An 11,431-nucleotide genomic window follows, 5' to 3' on the forward strand; every position below is an offset into this window, starting at 1 on the left:
TGTCAATGATGTTATAATTAGATTTACAGTAGAACATTATTGTTCTGTGGGCTACACACATCTACTTAAAACATATTATTTTGAAAGATCTAAAAAAAAAAAAAAATCAAAGACTAAAAAGATATAAATAAAATAAAAAAGGTTTATTTAAAAGTGCAGTCAACATTTAACAAGGATTCAAAACTATAAAATGGTAACAAACTGGAGAAAGCTGATTTTGGCTAACAAAAAAAAAAAAAAAAAAAAAAAAAAAAAAAACAATGACAATCGCAATTAAAAATAAATAAATAAATAAGACTAACATAACAAAATAAGTTACAAACATGACAACCTAAGATTAAACACAATGAAAATGTTTTGAATGTTTTGGGAATTTTTTTTTTGATCTGCACTTCTAAGAACATCCAACAAATTTAGTGAAACATTTTAGTGAAAAAGATTTTAGTGAAAAAAACAAAAAACACTTTTTTTTAAACTTTCCAGTGAAGAGGCATGTGTACCTTTTCAAAAGAGTCTTAGTCCTGGGTGAATTACTTTGTTATTTTTCACCCACTCAACCACTTAACTTGGCTGCATGTTGTCTCATAAAGTATTCCAACTGGTATCTCTGTAAAACATCAGCAAACAAAATACTTTATCAAAATAACTCTATAATTGTTATTGTAAAGAACAACCCAGATGATAAGGAAACAGCTGATAGTGTTGCCAAAACGCTTCATGCATGTCTCAACTCAATTTGTTTTTCCATAACATTGCTACTTCAACAACTTTTTTTTACACGCTTCTACTGTTCAGATTCACTTGTGTTGAAAATTGCTTTTGTTGTTGTATCTACACTCGTTAGAACTAGAAATCTGAAGTGAAATAAAGTAGTAGGTAAGATTACATTTATTTGAATTAATTAGAATATAATGATAACGAGAGAGCAAGTGAGGGAGAGAGCACACAGAGATAGAGAGTAGCCTATCCAGTGAAGCTTTTGGTTTCTATAAAAAAAAAAAAAAACACAACACTGCTGAATATGTGTGTGTTTGCGTATGCGTGCAATTTCTTTAAAGGAAAAAATAGATAGACCTAAAGTTCCCACCTCAGTTATAATGCTGCCAATTTTTAGTGTGAGTGCATATACAGGCACATCAGCTTCATAATACAACATAAAAGCAAACTTTTAGTGAGCAAACGTGCTGTCATTGTATTGTGATGGCTTAGAATTCCAATAGGACTTGGATATGCAGGTTTAGACATAGGTCGCATGTCCAGATATCAGATATAATTCAGATTTAAAACCATATTTGAAAGTGGCCCAGATTGGATGTTAAAAAAATCATATCTTGTGCAGATTTATGTGTTCACACGTGTGCAACAAATTCTGATCTGTCAGATATGAGTACAAAATCCGATTTTTTTTTTTTTGGTGCCCATGTAAATGCAGCCCTGAGGGTGATTGCACAAAAGTATAATTAAGAAAGCCAGGATAAAAGAAAAGGTGCAGCTTGAACAAGTTTAATCAGCAAATTCTGGCTTAGTCCATTGCACGTTTGCTGAGCCAAGATGAGAGCGTGAAGCTATGTCAAGCCAGGTGTAGATAGTTGGGATAAGTGGACGTTCATGGCATTCACGGGATCAATCACAGAATCAATGATTCAATAATGGATAAAACCCATGCAGCATACTTCTTGCTAACTGAGCAACAGCTTATAATGGAAACATATGAAGAAGTGAAACATATAATATGTAAAAAGGGAAATACAGCTGCTAAAAAAAAACAAAGAACAAAAGCCTAAAAGCAGACCAACTGAATGCATAAGTCAAAATAATCAGTGCTCCACTGAAGACATCATAATTATAATTCAAGGAGTTACTTGTCATTTACACAAATTAACAGTTGTACACTTTGCCTTAAATGTGACCAGTGGACATGCATGTTACTCATGCAAACACATGAATGATTAATTGCAATCACTTATCCACTATGCGCACCTATTTTATGTATTTTGTTCATTTTATCTGTCTGTTTAATCTATGTCATCTATCTACTGTTATCTATTTTATTTAGTTTTTTTATCTTATTGATTTTATCTAATTCATAGATGAGATCTAATTTATGTATCTGACAGTAACCATAAATCATTCTTACCTGATTGTTGATACAGTCCTGTGGAATGATTTCCTATTAACTTAATCGCCCTCACGTGCCCCTCAGGGGTATTTGATATAGATATGGGTGCAATCCACTGCACCAATAACATTTGAGAAAGCTGTAACAAAATAATGCATTCATACTGTGACTGTGTTAACGTAACACCTTTTTTTTTGTTGTAATCTGTTATTTGTTTTGCCTGCAATATTGTAGAATTCCTTATTGATGTGGAGGAATCTTTTGTGGCCAGGGAAGGTGATGAATGTGTGTGCAAAATACTGTGTGGCAAATAGTGCCTTTATTGAGGTTTTCAGGATCTCAGAATAAAGGAACATGCCACTTACTAAGAATCACAGTGCTACACAGATATCGGATGCCATCACCTGAGAATCTGTACCTCTCAATCAGATATTCGTCTGCAAAGGCCAACAAGTCTGACGTGTCCCAGAAGACTCTTTCATGCCAGAATGCTCATCTGAGTATAAACACTTCTAATCTACGTCTAGTACATTTTTTCAAAAAGGGCACACTGAATCTGACTAGCCGATATATACTAAATGTTAAAGATAAATCACTAATTTTAGCCTGGTTGTTAGCCTGTTCTGGAGCAGGCTAGCTTCAAAGGATAAATCTTCATAGTAACATAATTAAGCTTAATTTATCCTGCTCTCATGCAACTGAGTCAGGGCTAAATTCAACCAGGATAACTGGAAAATCACAGCTTAATCTCTTATCTTGCCTTTGTACAATGCCCCACTAGAGTATCACCAGCCCACCACTTTTTTATGTTGCCCTTCTTCTTTTTGTATGATTTGCAGCAGCTTAGACACTTCAAAGGCGTATTGCTGCCCTCCTTAGTTCATCCGAAGAACTCCATCTCATAGATTAAATCCTCAAATAAATACCAGTGAGGAGTAAAAATCTTATAACAACCTTTGTTATTTCATATTCGTAATTTCCATTAATGGATTTTAAAGATAAAGATGAAATTCCAGATTCCAACAGCTCAGAAAACTTGTGGTGTCTTGCAGTACGAAGAATTTCAATCTCCATTTCTACATGCTTCACGGTTTTCAATTCTCCAAACAAACATCTGCCATCAGGATGCTTGCCAACCCTTGCCAGAGCATAATTCAGTGCACAATGCCCCAGTCTTAATCTAGTGATTACCACACTACATATATTGTGTATGATGTGTGCATTAATGTAGGCTGAATTGAAAAATAATGTCTGCCTTTATTTCCTTCTGCCCAGTCTTTCTGCCATATTTGCTTTATTTTTTGCTGTATAATACTCTTGCACTCAACTCTTCCATACATTACTCCCTATATCTGATACATTCCAAGTCTTGCGGTCTCTGCTTATGAGTTGAATTAGGTGTGATAGATTGGGGAAATATACAAAATGTGCTGTGCTAGTGGTACTCAAGGACAGGTTTGAGAAGCACTGGTCAGTTTGATTTGACAGCATTTAATTTTTTTAAAGCATTTCATTCCTTAACACTCTGAAACATTTTTAAATATTATACAGCTTTTGTTTTTTTAGCACTATTTTACCTTTTTTTAATGAATTTTGTGGTTTAAATGTGGCAACATCAGTCTGTCACAACAACAAAGACAGAAACAAGAGGATAGCTCACTGACCTGTGTGAAGTCCCATTGAAAGTCGATCAGGTTCTTCAATAGTATGGAGATGTGCATTCACTTTGGTTTTTTTGCTGGACAATCGCCCCTGTCCTCTTCGACCTTTCCCCGGTTGGCCTTTGTCGTCAGAGCCTGAATGAAAACTGAATGAAAATTTTTTTTTCTATGCACAGGAAACAGTTCACGTATTATGCCTTTATTCAAGCTTATATGCAGTGTGATTTGTGACTTGATAATAAGCTCCACTTCATGTCATGACATGACATGTCAGTTCAACTTCATGACACAATAGGCTTAACCACATTGCAATCTGGCAAAACACACTTAAAAATTAAATCAGGTGCCTTGCATAAGCCAATACTATTGCACCATTTTGACTACAGTCCCACAGGAGAACATTTCTGCTGACAATTTGATGAAAATAAAAAAATAAAGCAGCATATGCCATTTCTATATAATTGCTCAAGGCAGACAATTCCATGGAATCAAAATTTTTAATAAATGTTTACACGAAACATCCTTTGATTTTTGACTGAAATACGTCTGAAAGAAGACAAGTAAAAAGGCTGAATTTGGTTACAACCTGTGGCGATTCACGCACCTAAACTTTTAACCGCAAATCAAGTTATCAAGATATGTTTTTGCTGTAGATATTAAATATTAAAACTATTCTCCTTTTAAATATATGCCACCTTTATACTTAAATTAAATAATTGACATTTGTTACATCAAATTAGCAATTTGTGTGAAATTTGAACCCATTAACAACGTGCAACAGATTGTTAACTAAAGCGCAAGAGATTGAAAAATGCAAGTGATTGAATTGGATGTTACTATGGATGTTACATGTTATTTTATGGAAAGATAAACTGTTGTTCCTTTGGAGATAATAAAGTAAACCTTTTTTTTTAATTCAACAAATAAGCTGAAAGATTATTTATTTACTTAAATCAGCTATATAAAATCTAATGCAAATTATATAATCATACATTGAAAATACTCACTAAAGCCAATGGTCTCTGAGAATGTGTGTGGTGTTGGCGCAGTGGATAAGACATATGCCTTTGGTGTGAGAGACCCGGGTTTGAATCCACTGTGAAACACCAATGTGTCCCTGAGCAAGACACTTAACCCCTAGTTGCTCCAGAGGTGTGTGACCGCTGACATATATGACAAATGTAAGTTGCTTTGGATAAAAATGTCCGATAAATGAGAAAGAGGTTAAGAAAAAGTTATATTTACGTTCAGCCTGGTCATGTGCTGAGTCTGAGTGGCCACCTCAACATTTAACTTAAAAGTCCATAAAAGTGACTTTGTGCTTCTTTGGGCTCAATTCTTGAGCACTGAGAAGGTCCTTGTTCTAGAACACGCATCTGGAGTAATATATATATGTATGTGTGTGTATGAAAATAATTCTAAATGTATCAAATATAGTCTGAAAAATATGTATTTAGAAATATATAGATGGGTCAAAGACGAAAAAGTGTTTAAGCATAATAAAGTGTAATACTGCTTTAAACTGTTGTAGTCCCCTAACCCTAACCCTAACCCTGACCCTAACCCCCCCCCCCCCCCAAATTTTTTATTTAATTGCAATTTTGTTATTGTTTTATCTGAGCAAAAAATAAATATCATACATTTTACCCTGATTTACAGAAGACACCCAGTAAAATGTCATTCATGTCATTTGCCCAATTGTCAGTAAGAATTTTTTACTAATTTAAAACAAAATAAAATTTAGTATGCTCCATTATTCTTTTAGATATTTTAATATGTACACATCAGAATAATCATGTTGTTTGAATTTTTGCATAAATATTGTGTTACACTGAATGACAATGTAACATTATTTCAACCAAATTTTGATGGGGACATCTTAACGTCTTTGACCCAGATACAAATTTTTTCTTACAACATCTTGCTTGATAAATACCACACTTTAGTTATCATTGAACATCTTTAACACTATTCAGTCAAGTGAATTTTCACTTTTCCATTAAAATATTCCCTTTTTTTCTTCCAAAACAGACAATCTTGGGATGTGTGCAGTGAAGTGCCAATCATTCAAGATGAGCAGGGGGAAAAGAAAAAAAAGCATTGTTTGAAATGGCTCTCGTATGCTATTGTTGGTGTACTTGTCTTCACCCTTGTGCTGCTTAGTAAGGTGAGCTGCTTTATTAAACATTGGCTAATCATTTTTATTGATGATGTTGACAATCAATACATGATCATTTATTGATATATTAATTTACTAGTTTATGTACTTACGCACCATATGTAATTAAATGTAATTAACCATGGTCCCTTGGTGATTCATAAAATACAATTTTTGAGAATAATAATACTATTTAAAAAGTATATAGAGGAACAAAAAAAAAATACCCGTGGCTCCTGATGATGTATTTATATATAAATTTACTAGCTTGTTTACTAGTTTGTTTACGTAATGATGCAGTGACATAACGGTATTACATTAATTATATTATTAAAGCACCAAATAATTATGGGAAACCTGGATGTCTAAAGCATGTCTTTATCAGCTCACCTTGTTACATAAACAATATCACCAGCACATCTGTCTTCAGTCCGAGTCAGAACAGTTTCCTCAGTTTACCAAAAACCGGAGAGATGAAATGGTGCTCACAACCCCTGTTGAAGGGGAATGGTGCAGAAGTTAGACACCGAGCCAGTCTCCCTGTCACTTACATGCTTGTACCCAACACATGGGAAGAGACCAGCTCAGCATGGAGATTGTTCAACTTTGTGCCAAGCCCGCAGCTCTGCAGATTTCTGCTATAAAGGTGCTGTGCATCAACGCCCTAAGACAAGGCAATGCTCTGAGTGGAGTGAGCTCTAACTCCTAGGTAACATGGCTCACCTTTTGGTATGCCAAGGTGATGGCATCCACTAGCAAGTAGGCCAGCCTCTGCTTGGAGATAACCTTCCCCTACTGCTAACCTCCAAAGCAAATAAAGAGCTGTTCAGAGTTTCTGAAGCTCTGTGTGTGCTGCACACAAGCATAAAAGGCTCAAACAAACCACATCAGTGCAAAGGTTGGTTCTGCCTCCTCTAAGGGCAGTGCTTGCAGGTTCACCATCTGGTCCTGGAGTGGTGGAAACTTTGGTTAAGTGTCCAGGCCATCTCGGGACAACATGGGGGTCAGCAAGCCAGAATTCAAGGCATGTTTCTCTGACTGAACATGCCTGCAGGTCCCCAACCCTTTTGATTGAAGTGAGCTCAGTCAGGACCACTGTCTTCAGAGACAGGAACTTTAGCTCACCTGACTCCACTGGCTCAAAAGAATCTCTGTTCAGAGTCGAGCCAGGACCATGGAGATATCCCAAGAGGGGATGCAGCGTGACCTAAGAGGATTTAGCCTCTTGGCACCTCTTAGGAATCTGATGATCAGGTCATGCCTTCCAAGGGACCAGCCATCCACTGCATCATGATGCACTGCGATGGCAGCAGCATAATCTTTCAGGGTGGAAGGGGAAAGACTCCTCTCTAACCCATCTTGCAGAAATGAAAGCATAGGCCTGATCAGGCATCTCCAGGCATCTTCTCAACCAGAAGAGCACAAACTAGTGCAAAGACTCTACTTCAGGGCATAAGCCTACATGGTATAGGTATGGATCTTTGTGATATCACTGCCTTTGGCAGAACATTTATGTCCTCCGTGTCTCATCCAGGAGCCACAGGTGGAGGTTCCACGATATATACCCAGATATCAAATTGTGCCCTTCCCCTGAGAATTAAAGAAAGAAGGTCCTTCCTCAGGGGGATTCTCCAGTGAGGTGGATTCTCATTCGTGAGCTGAGCTATCATGTTGACAATGTCCAACTCCATCCAGAGCAAAGAGATGCTCTGCACAGGGGAGAGCTTGCCCTTTCCCATTTGACCCAAAGCCCCAACAGACTGAGGTGCCAGAACACCAGGTCCCTCTATTTGCACATCAGATCACGAGAGTGAGCCAGAATGAGCTAGTCAGAAAGATAGTTGAGATAGTTCTTAGCAAGGCATGGGCACCCTCGGTGACTTTGGACACAGGAGACAGGGACAGCCTGAAAAGGAGAACTTTGTACTGGTACACCTGAACCTTGAAAGCTAAACACAGAAAATGTCTGTTTCGAGGCAAAATTGAGATGTGGGACGTGAGAATTCACTTCTGCATCTACATTTTTAAAGGGTGCTTGTGCAGGGCCCGATTCATGACTTGAAGATCCAAGATTGGCCATGATTCACCACTTTTCTTAGATACGATTAAGCAGAGACTGTAAAACACCAACCTCATATTGGCTGGCAGGATAGGCTCTATTGTGTCTTTCTCCAGGAAGACCACAATCTCCATCCACAGGACAGGAGCTTCCTTGGCTGCCACTAAGCTAAAGAGGATGCCGCTGAACTAAAGGAAATGCCTGGTGAACTAAACTGCAAACCTGAGTCTGATTGTCTGAATAAGCCAACAGGACTGGCTGGAAAGAGCCAGCTAGGCTCCCAGACTCCATACAAGTGGCACTTATCCGGCTACCCACAAAAGGGTCAGCTAAAGATGTTTGAGGGAGCAAAGCATCCCTTAGGTGCAACAGATTATAAACTCAGAAAAAGATTCTCTGCCCGGCCCTCCTTCAGGGTAAGTAATGGTACTGTCACTACCTTCTGGAAAAGAGCAGTCCCCTCAATCTCCAGGTTGCCTGGGTCAGGTAAGCTTCGCTGTAAGTAAACACAAAACAAAGACAAGAGTACCTCAACCAGAATTAAAAAAATTTTAAGGTTTTATTTTAGACTTAACAATAGACAGAGAAGAAGCCATTCTAACAGAAATTGAGAAGTCATTCCAGAGTCTTGGGACAATTGTAGAAAAAGTGTGATCACCCCTGCACTTCCCCCTTGTCTTGGAGATAGATAAGAGTCTCTGGTTAGAAGACAAGAGAGATCTGTTTTAGATATATTTTTTTTTACAGACATAATTTCTGATTTTGATATCATTTGGGAACAATCAAATTGAGATCATGTGTTCAGAACTTTTATTTTTTTTACAGACATCATTTTTGATTTTGATATCATTTGGGAACAATGAAACTGAGATTATATGTTCGGAACAAAAAACAACAGTCCTACTTGGCATTGGCTTCATTCTGATTGGACCGAGTGTTCTTCTACTGCTAAAGAGCACATGGAAGTTCATTTTCAAGAGTTCAACCATGCCCTCTAAAAAAACTGTTTTTTGGGTAAGCAAACTTAAGTGTTTAATGAACAGATGTGTAAAATATAAAGACGTTGTTGCAAATAAAAAGACGTTGTTGCAAATAAAAGAGATTATTGGAGTATGTTTCTCTACAAATTTGATGTTTGATACAGAGTGTTTATTAATTGCCATTTCTTTGTAATTGTTTGTTACACTTACTAGCAATTTCTAAGTGAAAAATGTTTTAGCATCCAGGATTATTATTATTATTTTTAATTTTTTCAGTCGAGTAGCATAAAATCTGATTATATTGTGCATAACCTTTCTGACTTTGATTTGACCTTTCCCTTAGGTTCTGGGTTGTGAGTTCCTGGTAGGACTGGGAGCTGCAGTTCTAACAATAGTAGCCATGCCACACTTTGACATTGTCACCAATGTGATGATTCTAAACAGTGTGAGCATCCTGTCCGCAGTGTTCCAGGTGGTCGCTAATTGTCTTGCCAAAGAGAGAAAGTGGCTTATGGTCCCTCTATGCTCCATTTTCTTAATCGTCACAGGCTATGTGCTTTTTGCGATCAATTATTTGGCATTCGAAAGTTCCTTAGAGACAAAAATATCAGTTGGCCTTGCCATTGGTGGAACCATCTGTGTTTCTGTGAACTGGTGGGAGAGCTATAGCACGCTCTTTAATGTGTCATTTCTAAAGGAAATTTCCAGAGACATTGCTCAGTCCCGTAACATGGTCAGCATCATCTCTAGTTTGATAAGAATCCTGATTACGTCAGCTGTGATTGCAGGTTATGTTCCTCTATCAGGTCAGGAATGGAAATCAGTAAAACTTGTCTTTGAAACAGTTGTCATTGCATTGGTGGCAATCCAGATTATATCCTCTGCCTTGTGCCGCTGGTTTGTGGTTTTGGCTTGTAAGATGCGCGCTGTGCGCTGCAGCTTCATCGTGCCCATGTACCTTGCCTCTATCACAGTTTCGGCTGGGTTTTTGGTTCCACATATAGTCAGGCTCCCAGAATCCAATCAAACTTCTACCTGTTTTGAGAACTTTCAGCCGAACTCAAGTGACGAATGGTCACATTTGATATTGACTGATGTTATAAGAACTCTGAATGCCAGGGACATTGTGGTACACATGAAGACAGGAGGACTGGCCTGTTTGGGCTGCTCTGCTCTGAGCTGGTGGCTTGGACTCATACTCAGTACAATTTACATCTGGTACCTGAAGATCCATCGAATAGAAAGGACCCAAGATCTGTTTGTGCGACCTATGTATGAAGGAGCATTTATGGAACAGTCTATGTTGCTAAACACTCGTTTTGAAATCAGAAAGATAATCAAGGAGAGACGGAGGTAAACTTTCCAAGTATAATAGACATTTTTTTATTAATCTATATCAATATTGAATATTTTATGCTGAATGGTATTGTTTTACATTTATTTTTTTTTATATTCTATGTATAGTATATAAAATGTAAAAATGTAAATATAACCATTTATTACCATTTATATTTTTTGTTGTTATCTAATGCTTAGTTCAATTCCATCTTTATAAACACTAATAATTATATATATATATATATATATATATATATATATATATATATATATATATATATATATATATATAATGTATTATATTATATTTAATTTCATTTAAAACTTACAATAAATATCCATTTTAACACTGTACATTATAATATTGTGATGCCTTAATTCACATATGGCATTTAAAAGTTATATAATTATTTATTTTTAATGTTTGTTTTTTTCTGTATTTAGATCATAAAAATAATAATATTAACAACAATTTATTTGTTACTCTCACATGACTACTTATTGGCTTGTTGGTATGAATCAGATACTTACTATGAGAGCATCCCTTTAAATCATCCTCTCATTAAATGTGTTCCCATTAAAAATTACAAATGGGATAGGTTTAATGTCTTAGTTCTTTTTCCGAGATGTTAGTGAGATTGAAAGGAGATTAAATCACCAATTTTTAAGATGTTTCATCTGAGAAAAAGACCCCTGTAATATCTCATGTATCTCCTCTAGAACTTTTTTTATCACTTCAGCATCTCAAACTGTGCCTACATTTACTAAAGTCCCTGCAATAAAATTTCAATAAAGCCTTTATTTTCTAATATAAGCTTTTTAAGTCTTTAAGTCTGAGAACTTTAAGTCATTTAATCTATAAAATACCTACCTTTTCTTTGAATTTCTTAATATTAAATGATTTCTTACATATAATGTACTCCTCAGTGCAAAAGAAATCATCAGAGTGTTTCTGTGTGCAACGATGTGGCATGAGAGCTACGATGAAATGATGAAGATGATCATCTCTATGTTCAGGTAAACAGACTACACTTACTCAATTTGTAATATTTTTTTTATTTAATTGTAATTCCAATAGTTTTAATTTTACTTCCAGACTTGATAATTACAGTCCCA

This window comes from Carassius gibelio, chromosome A18, assembly GCF_023724105.1.
Source record: "Carassius gibelio isolate Cgi1373 ecotype wild population from Czech Republic chromosome A18, carGib1.2-hapl.c, whole genome shotgun sequence".
Lineage (NCBI taxonomy): Eukaryota > Metazoa > Chordata > Actinopteri > Cypriniformes > Cyprinidae > Carassius > Carassius gibelio.